This window comes from Globicephala melas, chromosome 9 (assembly GCF_963455315.2).
Source record: "Globicephala melas chromosome 9, mGloMel1.2, whole genome shotgun sequence".
Lineage (NCBI taxonomy): Eukaryota > Metazoa > Chordata > Mammalia > Artiodactyla > Delphinidae > Globicephala > Globicephala melas.
The window spans coordinates 101,840,731-101,858,545 of record NC_083322.1 but is presented as its reverse complement, the minus strand read 5'-3'; the positions used below and the strand labels follow the sequence as shown (position 1 = coordinate 101,858,545).

Genomic DNA, 17,815 nt, shown 5'->3' with positions numbered 1-17,815 from the left:
GGAAAGAACAGCTTGCCCTGTTAGAGAAAGCCTGCCTAATCAAGAATGAGCAGAGTGAAGTGGAGAGAGGGCTGGACAAGGTCGTGAAAGCACTGGAGGACACCCGCTAATTTACACTGCCTTGAGCATGTTTTAATCTCTGAAAAAGCGGGGAGATTACTGTTTCTCAAACCCTTTCATTCAAATACCTAAAGCCATAGAGGAATGAATGGATGACAGAAGACGTCCTACTAAATTAACCAATGCGAATTCAGACTTCTTTGAAATGCTCTGATTAACTAATGTCAATTTGGCATTCTAATTCATAGTATATACATTATTTAAAATATAAAATTATTTTAAAGTTAGTTGCAAACAAAATGACTTGACTTCCTGCCCTGCAAACTTTGGGGAAAATTGATATTTCACAGAGATTTTTCTTATCACTTTTCAGACGCCCCCACCCTCCTGCCCCACCGGCACACAACCATGTGTCCGTGGGGTTTATATTTTTAAGTTTAAGAAACACTATTTGAGATGATTTCTAAGTTCCTTCTCAGCTCTAAATTCTGCTCACATCATGAATGGAGAAAACGTTAAAATGAAACCTACTGGAAGATTAATGCATTTGTGGAAAGGTGTAATTGAAAGGATCACTTAAGCAGGAAAAAAAGGTGGATAGGGAATAATTAACATCAACAGATTATATCCTTCCTATGGTCCATCTGAGGAATATCCCTGCAAGTCTGATTACAATTAATACGTCCTGATGAAGTAACACATGACTGCATTTTTGTTTTGTTTTGTTTTGTTGCCAATAAACCCCAGGAAGATAGGTCATCTTTTTCTTTTAAAGCATCTTATAAATTTATTTTAAAAAATAACAATTGAAATGACATCAATGATCAATCACCTGTGCTCCCCCTACAGCTGAGGGGAAAAAATCTTATGTATAGTTGAGTCCCAAAGGAAAATGAAGACATTATTATCAGGCACCAATTAGCCAGAATAGTGCTGTTGGTCCAGTGGTGTAGACACTGACATGTTCAATGTACCAGTGCAATTAAAATATATACATTTACAATTATCCTGCAAAAAAAAAAAAAACCACTCAAGAAGTGAAATAACTATGCATTAAAACAGTTATTCACTCATCCATTCACCCATTTTGCATCTATGAAGCCATCACTACAGTCACAAGGATAAATGAATAAAAGAACTTCTAGTAACAAAAAAATCCAAACCTCACTCCCACTTTGTGGGTTATTATGTGTTAAAATGACCACAATAAAAGGGCCATGAGCTACCTGAAATGGCAATGACAAAATGACAACTGAAGCATTTCATTTCAAATAAAACCAAACTCAAACTCGTGAAAAAAAAAATCCGCAACAATATGAGGTTGGTATTACTATGTACAAACTTACAGACACAAACAAATAGCATCTTAGAACGGTTGTTGGCTTAAGTACTAGAAATTATTTCTGAGGAATTTCTTTCTGAACTCTGCATCTTGAAGATTCCTAAACAAACCAAAAGATAGAAACTCTTCATTGCTTTCAGTAATCTATCATCTGAAGAACTTGGAGCTTACTGAATAAAGTTAACACCTGAAACTCACATAAAGAGCCAGACGTTTCTAGTGAGTCTACAGGTCAACCCCTCCTAACATCCGCAAGCCAGGACAGATGACTAGATTCAAGGTACTAGGGAGATACTTCACTTCCTGCTTTCTTTGCATAGCTCTGTACCTCTACTTTGTACCATTACAATGATTTCCCTTTGTGATGTTTTCTTTAGAGGGTTTGAGTGAAATCAAAGAAAGAGCTAATCTCTACTCTTGGTATTTAAATCAACCCCAAATGTTCTTCAAAAGAATTACATTTTCCTTCTTTGTTTCCAAGAAAACAGCAACTCTTCTGAAATATCATCTTAGTTCTCCCAGGGTCCTACATCTAGAAAAGAAACAGATGACTGAGGCACAACCCACTCTGGGAGTTGTGGTCCTGTTCCTGACCCTGCAGGAATCTCTATTTCCAGTCCGCAGTTTATCCCCAGAACATGGATGCAATGTGAAAACCTTTCCGCACAAGGTCTATGGAGAAAAGGGGAAACAAACGGAAACTAGCACCAAAGAATCAGCTGCCTTGGGAAGAATGAGAATATTCACTCTCCAGGGCCAGCACAAAGCACAGGAGTGAAGCCAACATCCACCTCAAGCTCTAGGAGGCAACATGGAATATGTCCAGGATAGCTTGATTGAACAGTGCTTTCCAGAAATTGTCAAGGACCAAATCTCAACTACAAACGTCCCAGCACTTCAGCACAGAAGTTCTATAATTTTGTTCTCTACTTAAGAAAGGCAGTGTCAAGGTCCAGTACACTCTAAATTGTCTTAAAAGTAACCACAGGAAGAACTACAGTACATATGACCTGTCAACAGACAAGCAGACCACAATTTGTCAAAGCTAAGAGATTCAGCAATTTATATTTTTAGTGCTTGAGTCCTTTATCAGTCTATCCCCAGAGTTAGCTTTTCCTTGGCTGGAGTCCAAAAATACCAACCTATCATCTGGGTAGAAGAGATTCTTATTATTACCACAGATTAGATGAATGTATCTCAGAGATTTTATTGTTTCTGTATCATGAGATGGAGCTTCCTTGCCTAGAAACCATCTCTGAATACAAAGTGTCCATTCGTCAGCCTGAGATCCCCCATCAGAGGGATGGGTGCTGTTTGGAATCCATGGGAAGGAGTGGGCTGCAGCTTCCCTGACTGCAGTTTAGGTTGAGAAAGTCGTTCTCCTCTGCTGAGATGGCTGGCTGGCATCACCAGTCAACATTAAGTGCTAGGTGTGGTGCTGCTGGCCTGGCATGGGTCCCCTGCATCATCCCTATCCATGAAATGTCAATATCACCATCAGTCTGAAATGAATCCTGACTGATAAGGGTGAGACAAAGACTTGCAACTTCAATTTGCCAGACATCCTTGCAATTATAATATTGAGCTACTTATTGAAAGCTAAATGGTTTCTGTCCTGTAGAAAAGGGCAGAATGTACTCGTCAGTGTCCCGTTGGAAGAGTTGATCAGTTTCCTTGGAACAGGGGGAAGTAGTGTGAGGAACATGACCTTGATCAGCTCCGTCACATGGCCTGGGGTTAGGACACTCGGATTATCTGTGTCATAGCCTCTTCATCTGCTTGATTTGGATCTTGAATATGGGGACTATCTTTTTCCTTTAGAGAGAAAAATCATCCACCTTCACCACGCTTCCGTGCCATGGCGTGATGGTGCCGAGACTCATGCAGGTATTTCCTTCTTTCCCTTGGAATTTTCCCTTCTGCCTCTAATTTAGCCCGGGCTTGCCCCCTCTTAAGTATATGGTGGTACTGTTTGGCATTCACATAGAGAGGCTCTTCTTCAAGCATCTCTGCCCCAGGGAGAGGGATGCTCTGGATAGCAGGCACAGAGCCAGCACCAGGTACCATCATGACCATCACTCCTGAATTGACCACATTGCCTGCCACTGGTAGTGTCACAGTGACAGTCGCTTGCCCACCGCTGGTTGTGTTGGTATTGGCTCCGGCCTGAACAATCTGTGTTCCTGCCAAACTGGCTACAGGGCTGGTGATCGTGCCTTGCTGGAGCATGGCGCCATGTGTATTAACTGGCTGACGGACGATGGTCTGCCCTTTGGCAGTGTGTGCCATTTGCTGCCCCTGGACAGCAATCTGCTGCTGCGTCTGCATCTGGCCAGCGGTGACAGCTGTCTGGGGCTGCTGGATGATGATCTGCTGGGTCTGGCCCTGCTGGCCCTGCACCTGCATAGACTGCTCACCCTGGATCTGGATCCGTCCGGGTGGGACCAACTGTATCTGCTGCAAACCCTGTGTCCCAGATACAGGTACTTGCATGATGGTTTGACCTTGTCCACCAGGAACAGCCTGGACCATGATGGGTTGGCCAGTTGATGTGATTAACTGACCTCCACTGACCTGTACCATTAATGGCTGTCCCTGGACCTGCTGCTGAACCTGTCCAGCCTGTACAACAATCTGCTCTGTTGAGCTGTCGCTATTTGCTGTATACTGGTCCCTCCAAGTTAGAGTCTTGACCACAGTGAGTTTCACTCTGGAGATCCTAGAAGATTTCAAGACGCACTCCTTGGAAACATGGGGGAGGTACAGCTGTATATAAGCAAAACGTAGATAAATCTTTCCCCAGACTTCTCTCCAGGGCTTCATGAATTCTGAATGCAGGGGACTTCATGTCAGGCAAACCCAACACCCCCCCGTCTGGGGCCTGAGAAGCTGTGCCTAAGGGTCCGGGGAACGGGGACGCACCGCATTCCCAACTGGCTCTGGCACCCTTCGAGGGTCTGGACCCCAAGACGCCTGCTCCCCAGGGTGCCTTCCCCGCATGGGGTGGCCCCCTGCAGGGCTTGGCTAGGAGTGCCCCGGGATGCTCACAGGCTCCAACCGGGGCTGTCAGCTGCACAGCTCGGCTAGGCTCAGCTCAACTCCAAGATAGATAATCTTGAAAGAAATGTAAAAATTACCTTACAGCAAATTCCAACATAAAGAGAAATAAAAATGACATAGCAGGTAAATATTTTGAAATTAATTCTGTCTTATTTATGAATAAGTCAAAACTAGTAATTGGATGAGATGATACATTTGTCAAGGGCCTTTCTGTGTTCTATACCAATTTTCTATTTCCTTAACAATGAATTAGGGAATGGACCAGGCTCTGTGCTATCTGCAAAAGAAAGAGAAATGAAAGTGATGCAGTCCCTGGATATTTTTCTGTTTTGGAAGTTAAATCAGGAGACGCTAGGTAGGAGGGCCAGGCTATGGTGGAGGATGCATAACGTGTGACAGAAGCCCTCATTTAGTCTAGATTATTTCACTTAGGGGAGGGGTTGGTTGTTCAGAAAAGAAAGACTATGAGTTGAAATTTGAAAAATAATTTTAGAAGGTAAACACATAGTGAACTATTGTTATGGATAAAAAGCTTTCCAATAACAGGGAAAAGAATGTGCAAATATAAGAAATGTTTTTCAAAAATAATAGAAAGCGTGTTGTTCTTGGTAAAGTTTAACTGAATATGATTGGTATAAAGTGCTTGTAAAAAAAAAAACAATGGGGCTTCCCTGGTGGCACAGTGGTTGAGAGTCCGCCTGCCAATGCAGGGGACACGGGTTCATGCCCCGGTCTGGGAAGATCCCACATGCCGCGGAGCGGCTGGGCCCGTGAGCCATGGCCGCTGAGCCTGCGCGTCCGGAGCCTGTGCTCTGCAACGGGAGAGGCCACAGCAGTGAGAGGCCCGTGTACCGCAAAAAAAAAGAAAAAAAAAAAAAAAAAGGAAAAAAAAGAAAAAAAAAAAAAAAAAAAAACAATGAAGGGGCTTCCCTGGTGGCAAAATGGTTAAGAATCCTCCTGTGCAGGGGACACGGGTTCGAGCCCTGATCAGGGAAGATCCCACACGTCGTGGAGCAACTAAGCCCGTGCACCACAACTATGGAGTCTGCATTCTAGAGCCCGTGCTTTGCAACAAGAGGAGCCACCACAATGAGAAGCCCGTGCACAGCAAATAACAGTAGCCCCCGCTTGCCGCAACTAGAGAAAAGCCCACGTGCAGCAAAGAAGACCCAACGCAGCCAAAAATAAAATAAATATAATAAATCAATTTATAAAAGAAAAAAAAACAATGAAAATGGAGCCAGAAAGATAAGCAGGAATGGGCTAAATCACATAGACTCTTATAGATCAACTAATTATTTAATTTTATCCTTAAGTCAATAATGGAGAGTAATTGAATGATTTAGAAAATGGAAGTAGTATGGTGTTATTTATCTCTAGAAAGAGCACTTTGGGAAAGAGGAGAGGGGATTAGAGGTTTAGAGAAGACATTTTCAGTGTCTACACAAGATACACCAATGCTCAGAATTAAACAGGTATGAGAGTATAAAAACATGGACCAACTTCAGAGTTCTTTCAACTTGAATCAACAAAACTTTATGATTAGATCAAGTAAGGAATGAGGTCAAAGAAAATTAAGCCCCATGTGCCAACAGTGTGTCTGACTCGCTCACTTTATTTTTAATTTAATTTAATTTTTTTGCAGTACGTCCCCTGCATCGGCAGGCGGACTCCCAACCACTGCGTCACCAGGGAAGCCCTCGCTCACTTTTATAGCTTCATAATTTCAGACAGTTTTTGACTCATTTAGGCACTTAGTATGTGTTAATTAAATTAAAGAATAAGTAAATAAATGGTTTGTGTAATTTTGATATTTACTGAAGGCATATGGGGGAGAAAAGATGCCGCGTGGACATGTGAGGTGAAGAGTATGAGTCATCCGGAAGAAACTGTTCAAGAGGCAGGTTAGAAATAATGACCCGGAGGATTCCAATTTCACAGTGCAGTGATCTGCATTAGACACACCCTACAGCAGATAAATACAATAAAGTCTGAACAAATATTTTAAAAACCCAACTATTTGTAAGTACTTGAAAGTGAACCAAGAAGAATACTGAGATGATTTGACCATTGAAAGAAGGAAATGGCATGTTCCCCTGAAGAGACTTTTCAGTGAGGACAGAGTTGAGAAACTAGAGGTCAAGCAGAAAGTGATGGTCATTACAGCATGCAATGCAAAAGGAAGGAGATTAGGACTATCAGAGGAGCTGAAAATTGAAGGTTGGCATCCCAGAAAGGAGATAATGAAAGAAGGAGTGTCTACAAATCTACTTATAAACTCTTAAAGCATCGGCTAACCACCAACCTTGGAGGGGATCTCCAGGGACATAGCTAGAGTTGAAAGGTTGAAATATTGAAGCAAATATGGCAGCTGCTGCCCATCATGAGGGAGACAGAGTTTGGAGTTTGGGTTCTAACAAATTAGAAGAGCTTAGTAAAGACTGAAGGTTCACCACTAATACAGGCCTATTCTGACCAAAGTATGATTTATTGCAAAGTATGAATCTTGCAAACAAACTGTTGAGCAAAGGGAGCCTGAGAGAAAAGGTGACATACTGTATGGTTTCAATTATATGAAGTATAAAATCGGACAAAGGTCATATGTGTCAGAACCCTTGTGGGAGATGGCGGTCACTGGCTGAACGAGACATGAGGGGACTTCTGGGGTGCTGGCCCTGCTCTGTTTTGCCATTGAGCGCTGGCTACCCAGGTATGTTCAGTTTCTGGATATCATCTGGCTCCACACGAATGGAATGAACACTCTTCTTGTGTGCACGTTAGATTTCAAATTATTTGAGAAAGAGAAACCTAAGAAGCACAGACTGAGAGCTGAGTAGCCGAGGAGCTAAGAGGAACCATTTATTGTGGACAGGTGGCCAAATGGATGTACGTGTTAACCATGAATCTTTGCATATAATTATGTTGTTGATCTACATGATCAATGTTAAAGACATTTAAATTGTATAAACCTATGAGCAATTCTAGAAATAATTTCTCTACAAGCCTGGGGGAGAATCACAGCAAGTAAATCCTTGAGGAAGAGCAGGAGGAAGTAGACGTTTTGTTGTACTAGTTGCTCTGCCTTTGCTGCCTGGTTTACTCATCAGAAGGTGGTGTCACCCTGTCCATTATGTAGATGAGGAAATGGGGCTTAAAGAGATGAAGCATTTTGGCAAGCATCCTGGAGGCTGATGAGTGGTGAGACCAGCATGTGATCTTGGCTGTGATGTCAAATCCTGTTCTTGATTCATCTTCCCAACGCAAAATATATTTCTTGGTTATTTTGTTTTCTTTTTTTTTTTTTTAACACTTAGGAATAAAAACTAAATGGGTATGTTTCTCTATGAGGACATTTAAAGTGTGGAATATTGAAGTAAACTTACATTCTTAAAGATAGGACATTTTATAGCCATTCCTTTTAATTTTTAATGAATTTGAGATCTGTAATATTCTAATAATTCAGAGGGTACTTTGCATATACTTATTGTTCACATATTCTCATACAGAAAATAGTTTCTTGATGGAATTATCTGGATGGAATATTCTCTTTTCATATGATTATATTCCATCTAAATAATAATATCTACCCTAATATAAAGTACCTTAACTGCCAAACCTTACCATTCTTTCTATTTTATGTCAGTAGTTCTCGACTTCAGCTGCATAGCCAAATAACCTGAGGGTTTTTAAAAATACTGTTTCTTAGACCCAGCATTAGATATTTCTGATGTAATTTCAGGGAAGGGAGCAGACAGCCAGGTCTGAGGCCCACTAGTTTATACGCTAAAAGAGAGGACTCTAAGCATCTCCCTGTTGTCAGCTGATATACAAACACTTCATTAGGTTTACTCTCTAGAGAATCCCTGAGGTGGGTATTTTGTCCTCAGGTCACATATACTTCTTTTTCACTGTACAAAAATCTCCATCACTTGTACTTCCCCTTAGGGTTAGGGTTAGGGTTAGGGTTATTTACCCCCTCCAATCATTACACAGCTGGTGTCTTCGTGTCTCTACATCCCTGTGAAGTGTGGCTGTGGACCATCATCCATTTATGTCGTATGTGCAGAAAAGCACAGGGCCTCTTTTTGTTTTTTTAACATCTTTATTGGAGTATACTTGCTTTACAATGGAGTGTTAGTTTCTGCTGTATAACAAAGTGAATCAGCTATACATATACATATATCCTCATATCTCCTCCCTCTTACATCTCCCTCCCTCCCACCCTCCCTATCCCACCCCTCTAGGTGGTCACAAAGCACCGAGCTGATCTCCCTGTGCTATGCGGCTGCTTCCCACTAGCTATCTATTTTACGTTTGGTAGTGTATATATGTCCATGCCACTCTCTCACTTCGTCCCAGCTCTTACCCTTCCCCCTCTCCGTGTCCCCAAGTCCATTCTCGAGTAGGTCTGCGTCTTTATTCCCATCATTGCAGTTCTATCTACAATAGCCAGGACATGGAAGCAACCTAAGTGTCCATCGACAGATGAATGGATAAAGAAGATGTGGCACATATATACAATGGGATATTACTCAGCCATGAAAAGAAAGAGAAAAACACAGGGCTTCTTTTGCCCACCGCTGTACACACCAAATCCCTTTTTCTCTCTCTCTATGGAAGGTCAGTCCTCCACTTGTATTTGTCTCTTCCCATCCATGTCCTCCTGGACATCAGTCTCTTCTCCCTGCATAGGGCTTGTCGCCTCTGCTTAAGAATAAAGCAGACATTGAGCTGTCAGTGCAAATGCCGGGTCCCCCAGTGCGCTAATCTTGGCTTAGTCACATCAGACAGAATTAATTTTAAAGGGATTCTAAACTTTATTCAGATCTCTCTATGAATTCCATCTCTACAAGGGAAGTCACAGCCACTGCAACATCTCCCTGAATTCTTTTCCTCTCCTCGCCAATTACTCTATCCTCAGTGTTTGCTCCAAAGCTCTCCTTTGACAAATCCCAAATTTTGTTCCTGAATGGTCCTTCTTCCCCTGGCCCAGCATGGCCTCCACCTACCAGGGCACCCCAGGCCCTGGCACCTGCACCGTACCTTGGCTCCCACCACAGGAGATCTCCCCTTTAACTTGTGGGGGGGGGTGTGGCTGTGAGAAGGAGGGGCTCTTGTTCTTTGTCTTACTGCTTTGCTGTGCAATGGAGGTTTGAAGAATTAATTTCTCCTCCTCCTTCTATAAGAGAATCTTCCCTCAAACCTTCTACAAGTCTGACTGCTAAGCACCTTTACTCTTCACTGTCAGCAGCAGCTCTGGCCCCCTTTATCCTGACCCCTTCCCGATGTCCCTGCACATTTTCTGCAGTTACCGTCCTCTCCAGGCACCAACCTGGTCCTGCCTGTCATGCACCTGGTTGATGCATCTGCCTGCAGCCTCCTCGTTAGATACCGTGGATCTCATTTGCCCTCCTGGCTTCTGGGACACTGGCTCTCCCAGTCTTTTCCTTTTCCTGCCCCTCTTCCTCCTCTTGCTTCCTAAATGCAAAAATCCCCAAAGAGCTGGTCTTCTCTCACACGTGTTGCTCCCTTTTCTGCAAAATCAAATATTATCATTTTTGAGAATGGCACTCTTATTTTTTGTCTCTGCCTTATTCTCCTTCCCAGTTTAGCCTCCTTGTTCCACCGACTAACAGACACCTGCTTGTGGATGTGCCTCCAGCATTGCTAGGCCACCGTGACTGTTGTGATGCCCTCACATCCCTGCTCTGTCCTTTCCTCTGTTTCTCATTTTCTCCTGATGGCACCATGCCCAGCACACACGTTGAACACTTCCAGATCCTCCCCTGTTTTCTCCAAACCAGTCACAGAGCCTTCTGAGGATTCAATTTTGGGATATTCTTCCTGTTTGATTCTTTTTTTGCACATTACCCTCACGTGGCATCTCATTACCTCTTGTCAGATTTAAGAAGTAAATCTCATGCTCGTAACGCTCATAATCCCACTCTTCATTGACACTGTAATATTTCTTTATAAAACTTCTAATTGTGTTGCACCTCAGCTCTCAACATTTGCAGCAGGTCAGGCCCACCAGGAAGCAAGCTCTGAGGTGTAGTCTAGGGTGCAGGATGTCTATTAGGGGTGGCCCTTAGGATCTGTGCCTGTGGAGGTGGGGAAGCAGGAGAGAATGCAGGGAGAGGCTGAGATGTGAGCAGGTCCAATGCAGCCTTGATGGACCCCTAGGAGCTCTGGGTCTAGAATGGCCCTTGAGAGTTACCTCCCAGGGCACTGAGTGGCCAGACCTTTTAATCCCCACCCTGGTTAGTCACCAATGCCGGGCAAGGAATCTCCCTGTGTAACCAAGTAGGACCCTATGGGGCCTTCCCTGGGCAGACATCACTTCACCCATGTCCTCCTCCTGCCTCTTCTTTGTAGAAAAACTTTAGCCTCTGAGGCCTTATTCTCTGAGTTCCAAAGAGTAAATTTAATCAGAGAAGTGAGAAAATGCAGAAGCTAAGGAAAATAGTCAAGCAAGACAAAATAATGATAGTTTAGTTCCTTCTCAAAGGCTATAGATAATATTCTGAGCCATGTCCTTTGAGTTGTTTTGCAAATACTGAAATCCCCACAAGTTGGGAGAAGTTAACTGCATGCTGCCCACAAGCACGTAGACCCCAGACTGGTTGGAACCAGAAGGTTGATGATGTTGACTCCTGGTTACCTCACCACTAACCAATCAGAAGAATGTCCACGAGCTGATCACACACACTGCAACCCCCTCCCTTACATTGTCTTTAAAAACCTTTCCCTGAGACCCAGTGGGGAGTTCGGGTCCTTTCAGCGCTAACTGCCTGGACTCTTTGCTTGGCACCTGCAGTAAACACTGCACTTTCCTTCACCACAACCCAGTGTCAGTAGATTGGCTTTACTGCACATGGGCAAGCAGACCCAAGTTTGCTTTGGTAACACCTGCAGTTGAGGCAACCCCTGGAAGGGCTGATGGCTGGAGAATCTCTGTTGACAGCCCTCCTTGGCAAGTCCCCTGCTGAAAGGGGTCCTGGGCAGCTCATCACACAGGGTACTAGAGTCCTCAATGGCTCCCTATTACATCCAGGACCTAATTTAAGCTCCTCAGCCTGGAGTTCGTGGGCATCCAGCCTGCTTCTAGTGCCCTCCCATTTCCCTCCTTCAAGCCTCTGCCTTCAAGGCCATTGCTGTCATCACATTGAGGAATTCAGTATCAGGTCCATGAGACATGCACTTTTTCATCTCAGTGACTTACACATTTTTGCCCATTTTGCTAAAACTCCCTATTCAACCCTTCCTTTATCATAGAAATCTTATCTTCCAAGTTCAGTTCACATGACCCTTTATCTGAATTCTTCCCTGATGTTCACAGTTTGAAATGGTCTTTCTTTACTCTTTTCTCCAGTTAAAATGTGTATGATCTTAGTAAAATACTACTAATAATACTATTACTACTACTACTACTACTAATATTTAGGACCATTGCATTTCCTGCCATCACTGCCATTACAATTTAACAGGGGCCATCTGTTTCCCAATCCCTACACCCAGTGCTGGTCACTTTCTAGTTTTTATAACAGTTATCAATGTTCTATTTACCCTTGAGTGTACCCTGATATAATGTTACATCCTCAGTCGGATCCAGCCCAATGCTTGGCTTAAAGAAGCCAGTCAACAGTAGTTTTCTGAGTGACTGAATGTAAAAATAAATGTGATTCAAGAATGTATCACAATATTGACCTCTTTACTGTTCTGTTACTGGCCTAGAAAAAAATAATCTTTGTCGACTGAGAAGTACAAGAAGGAGTAAATGAATTCTGCATCTCAAGTCTGTAATTTCATCACTGTAAGAGCATCATAACCTTTTATCACAGCCTATAAAGACAACCATAGTCTCAGAAATACAATTAAGTGCCTAATGAATCCCACCTTTGTCAACAGGAAGTAAATGTGGTCCAATGAGCAGGTGAGTTTTCTTTGCTGTGTCCTAGGACAATGACAGAGAGTTGGGGTGAGTATAGATGGAGAAACAAGAGTCATTTAATTGTGCAGTACGGAATCATCCCAGCTTAATTTGTTGAAATGCTTTTTCAACATTTTTTTTAAACTTCTTTATTGGAGTATAATTGCTTTACACTGTTATGTTAGTTTCTGTTGTATAACAAGGTGAATGAGCTATAGGTATAAATATATCCCCATATCCCCTCTCTCTTGCATCTCCCTCCCACCCTCCCTATCCCACTCCTCTAGGGAGTCACAAAGCACCGAGCTGATCTCCCTGTGCTATGCAGCTTCTTCCCACTAGCTAGTTTACATTTGGTAGTGTATATATATCCATGTCACTCTCTCACTTCGTCCCAGCTTACCCTTCCCTCTCCCCATGTCCTCAATCCATTCTCTACTTCTGGATTTCCTTCCTGTGCTGCCCCAAGGTTCGTCAGAACCATTTTTTTTTTTTTTTAGATTCCATACATATGTGTTAGCATATGGTATTTGTTTTACTCTTTCTGACTTACTTCACTCTGTATGACAGACCTTAGGTCCATCCACCTCACTACAAATAACTCAAATTCATTTGTTTTTATGGCTGAGTAATATTCCATTGTACATATGTGTCACATCTTCTTTATCCATTCATCTATTGATGGACACTTAGATTGCTTCCATATCCTGGCTATTGTAAATAGTGCTGCAATGAACATTGTGGTACATGATTCTATCTGAATTATGGTTATATCAGGGTATATGTCCAGTAGAGGGATTGCTGAGTCATATGGTAGTTCTATTTTTAGTTTTTTAAGGAAACTCCATACTGTTCTCCATAGTGGCTGTATCAATTTACATTACCACCAACAGTGCAAGAGACCTCCCTTTTCTCTACACCCTCTCCAGCATTTATTGTTTGTAAATTTTTTGATGATAGCCATTTTGACTGGTGTGAGGTGATACCTCATTGTAGTTTTGATTTGCATTTCTCTAATATTTAGTGTTGTTGAGCATCCTTTCATGTGTTTGTTAGCAATATGTAGGTCTTCTTTGGAGAAATGTCTATGTAGGTCTTCTGTCCATTTTTGGATTGGGTTTATTTATTTATTTTTTTGATAATCAGCTGCATGGGCTGCTTGTATATTTGGGAGATAAATCCTGTGTCAGATTCTTTGTTTGCAAATTTTTTCTCCCATTCTGATGGTTGTCTTTTCATCTTGTTTATGGTTTCCTTTGCTGTGCAAAAGCTTTTAGGGTTCATTAGGTCCCATTTGTTTATTTTTGTTTTTATTTCTATTTCTCTAGGAGGTGGGAAAAAAGGATCTTGCTGTGATTTATGTCATAGAGTGTTCTGCCTATGTTTTCTTCTAAGAGATTTCTAGTGCCTGGCCTTACATTTAAGTCTCGAGTCCATTTTGAGTTTTTTTTTTTTTTCTGTATGGTGTTAAGGAGTGTTCTAATTTCATTCCTCTACATGTAGCTGTTCAGTTTTCCCAACACCATTTATTGAAGAGGCTGTCTTTTGTCCACTGCATATTCTTGCCTCCTTTATGAAAGATAAGGTGACCATATGTGCATGGGTTTATCTCTGGGCTTTCTATCCTGTTCCATTGATCTATATTTCTGTTTTTGTGCCAGTGCCATACTGTCTTGATTACTGTAGCTTTGTAGTATAGTCTGAATCAGGGAGACTGATTCCTACAGCTCCATTTTTCTTTCTCAAGATTGCTTCGGCTATTCGGGGTCTTTTATGTTTCCATACAAATTGTGAAAAAAAAATTTTCTAGTTCTGTGAAAAATGCCTTTGGTAATTTGATAGGGATTGCATTGAATCTGTAGGTTGTTTTGGGTAGTATAGTCATTTTCACAATGTTGATTCTTCCAATCCAAGAACATCTCTCCATCTGTTTGTATCATTTTTAATTTCTTTCAACTGTGTCTTATAGTTTTCTGCACACAGGTCTTTTGTCTTCCTAGGTAGGTTTATTCCTAGGTATTTTATTCTTTTTGTTGCAATGGTAAATGGGAGTGTTTCCTTAATTTCTCTTTAAGATTTTTCATCATTAGTGTATAGGAATGCAAGACATTTCTGTGCATTAATTTTGCATCCTTCTACTTTAACAAATTCACTGATTAGCTCTAGTAGTTTTCTTGTAGCATCTTTAGGATTCTCTATGTATAGTATCATGTCATCTGCAAACAGTGACAGCTTTACTTCTTCTTTTCCAATTTGGATTCCTTTTATTTCTTTTTCTCCTCTGATTGCTGTGGCTAACACTTCCAAAACTATGTTGAATAATAGTGGTGAGAGTGGGCAACCTTATCTTGTTCCTGATCTTAGTGGAAATGTTTTCAGTTTTTCACCATTGAGAATGATGTTGTCTGTGGGTTTGTCATATATGGCCTTTATTATGTTGAGGTAAATTCCCTTTATGCCTACTTTCTGGAAGGTTTTTATCATAAATGGGTTTTGAATTTTGTCAAATGCTTTTTCTGCATCTATTGAGATTATCATATGGTTTTTATCCTTCAAGTTGTTAATATGGTGTATCACATTGATTGATTTGTGTATATTGCAGAATCCTTGCCTTACTGGGATAAATTCCACTTGATCATGGTATGATCCTTTTAATGTGCTGATGGATTCTGTTTGCTAGTATTTTGTTGAGGATTTTTGTATCTATGTTCATCAGTGATATTGGCCTGTAGTTTTCCTTTTTTGTAACAAGTTGTCTGGTTTTGGTATCAAGGTGATGGTGGTCTTGTATAATGAATTTGAGAGTGTTCCTCCCTCTGCTATATTTTGCAAGATTTTGAGAAGGATAGGTGTTAGCTCTTCTCTACGTGTTTGAAAGAATTCGCCTGTGAATCCATCTGGTCCTGGGCTTTTGATTGTTGGATGATTTTTAATCACAATTTCAATTTCAGTGCTTGTGATTGGTCTGTTTATATTTTCTATTTCTTCCTGGTTCATTCTCAGACGGTTGTGTTTTTCTAAATATTTGTGCTTTTCTTCCAGGTTGTCCAATTTATTGGCATAGAGTCGCTTGTAGTAATCTCTCATGATCCTTTGTATTTCTGCAGTATCAGTTGTGACTTCCCCTTTCTCATTTCTAATTCTGTTGATTTGAGTCTTCTCCCTTTTTTTCTTGATGAGTTTTGCTAATGGTTTATCAATTTTGTTTATCTTCTCAAAGAATCAGCTTTTAGTTGTATTGATCTTTGCTATTGTTTCCTTCCATTTTCATTTATTTCTGATCTGATCTTTATGATTTCTTCTGATAACTTTGGGGTTTTCTTGTTCTTCTTTCTCTAATTGATTTAGATATAAGTTTAGGTGGTCGATTTGAGAGTTTTCTTGTTTCTTGAGCTAAGATTGTATTGCTATAGACTTCCCTCTTAGAACTGCTTTTGCTGCATTCCATAGGTTTTGGGGTGTCATGTTTTCATTGTCATTTTTCCAGGAATTTTTTGTTTTCCTCTGTGATTTCTTCAGTGATCTCTTGGTTATTTAGTAATGTATTGTTTAGCCTCCATGTGTTTGTATTTTTTACAGTTTTTTTTCCCTGTAATTGATATCTAATCTCAGAGCATTGTGGTCGAAAAAGATACTTGTTACAAATTAAATATTCTTAAAATTACCAAGGCTTGATTTGTTACCCAAGATATAATCTGTCCTGGAGAACGTTGTATGAACACTTGAGACAAAAGTGTATTCTATTGTTTTGGGATGGAATGTCCTATAAATATCAATTAAATCCATCTTGTTTAATGTGTCCTTTAAAGCTTGTGTTTCCTTATTTCTTTTCATTTTGGATGTTCTGCCTCTTGGTGAAAGTGGGGTGTTAAACTCCCCTACTATTATTGTGTTACTGTCAAATTCCTCTTTTATGGCTGTTAGCATTTGCCTTATGTATTGAGGTGCTCCTGTGTTTGGTGCATAAATATTTACAATTGTTATACCTTCTTCTTGGATTGATCCCTTGATCATTATGTAGTGTCCTTCTTTGTCTCTTGTAATACTCTTTATTTTAAAGTCTATTTTTTCTGATATGAGAATTCCTACTCCAGCTTACTTTTGATATCCATTTGCATGGAATATCTTTTTCCATCCCCTCACATTCGATCTGTATGAGTCTCTAGGTCTGATGTGGGTCTCTTGTAGACAGTATATATATAGGTCTTGTTTTTGTATCCATTCAGCCAGTCTATGTCTTTTGGTTGGAGCATTTAATCCATTTTCATTTAAGGTAATTTATCGATATGTATGTTCCTATTACCATTTTCTTAATTGTTTTAGGTTTGTTTTTCAGGTCTTTTCCTTTTCTTGTGTTTCCTGCCTAGAGAAGTTCCTTTAATATTTGTTTTAAAATTGGTATGGTGGTGGTGAATTCTCTTAGATTTTGCTTGTCTGTAAAGGTTTTAATTTCTTCATCAAATCTGAATGAAATCCTTGCTGGGTAGAGTAATCTTGGTTTTAGGTTTTTCCCTTTCATCACTTTAAATATGTCCTGCCACTCTAGTCTGGCTTGCAGAGTTTCTGCTGAAAGGTCAGCTGTTAACCATATGGGGATTCCCTTGTATATTATTTGTTGCTTTTCCCTTGCTGATTTTAATATTTTTTCTTTGTATTTAATTTTTGATAGTTTGATTAATATGTGTCTTGGTGTGTTTCTCCTTGGATTTATCCTGTATGGGACTCTCTGTACTTCCTGGACTTGATTGACTATTTCCTTTCTCATATTATGGAAGTTTTCAACTATAATCTCTTCAAATAATTTTCTCAGTCCTTTTGTTTTTCTCTTCTTCTTCTGGGACCCCAATAATTTGAATGTTGGTGCATTTAGTATTTTCCCAGAGGTCTCTAAGACTGTCCTCAATTCTTTTCATTCTTTTTTCTTTATTCTGCTCTGCAGTTGTTATTTCCATTCTTTTTTCTTCCATGTCACTTATTCTTTCTTTTGGCTCTGTTATTCTGCTATTGATTCCTTCTGGAGAATTTTTGATTTCATTTATGGTATTGTTCATCATTGTTTCTTTGCTCTTTAGTTGTTCTAGGTCCTTGTTAAACGTTTCTTGTACTTTTTCTATTTCCAAGATTTTGGATCTTCTTTTCTATCATTACTCTGAATTCTTTTTCAGGTAGACTGTCTATTTCCTCTTCATTTGTTTGGTCTGATGGGTGTTTACTTTGCTCCTTTATCTTCTGCATAGTTCTCTGTCTTCTCATTTTGCTTAACTTACTATGTTTGGGGTCTCCTTTTTGCAGGCTGCTGGTTCATAGTTCCTGTTGTTTTTGGTGTCTGCCCCCAATGGGTAAGGTTGTTTCAGTGGGTTGTATAGGCTTCCTGGTGGAGGGGACTGATGCCTGTGTTTCAGTGGATGAGGCTGGATCTTTTC

General features: G+C 40.7%; 1 pseudogene; it reads right to left on the bottom strand.

Moving 5' to 3' along the window:
- Nucleotides 1-3,232: 3,232 nt before the first annotated feature.
- On the bottom strand, nucleotides 3,233-3,949 carry LOC115861023 (nuclear transcription factor Y subunit alpha pseudogene; annotated as a pseudogene).
- Nucleotides 3,950-17,815: the final 13,866 nt, after the last annotated feature.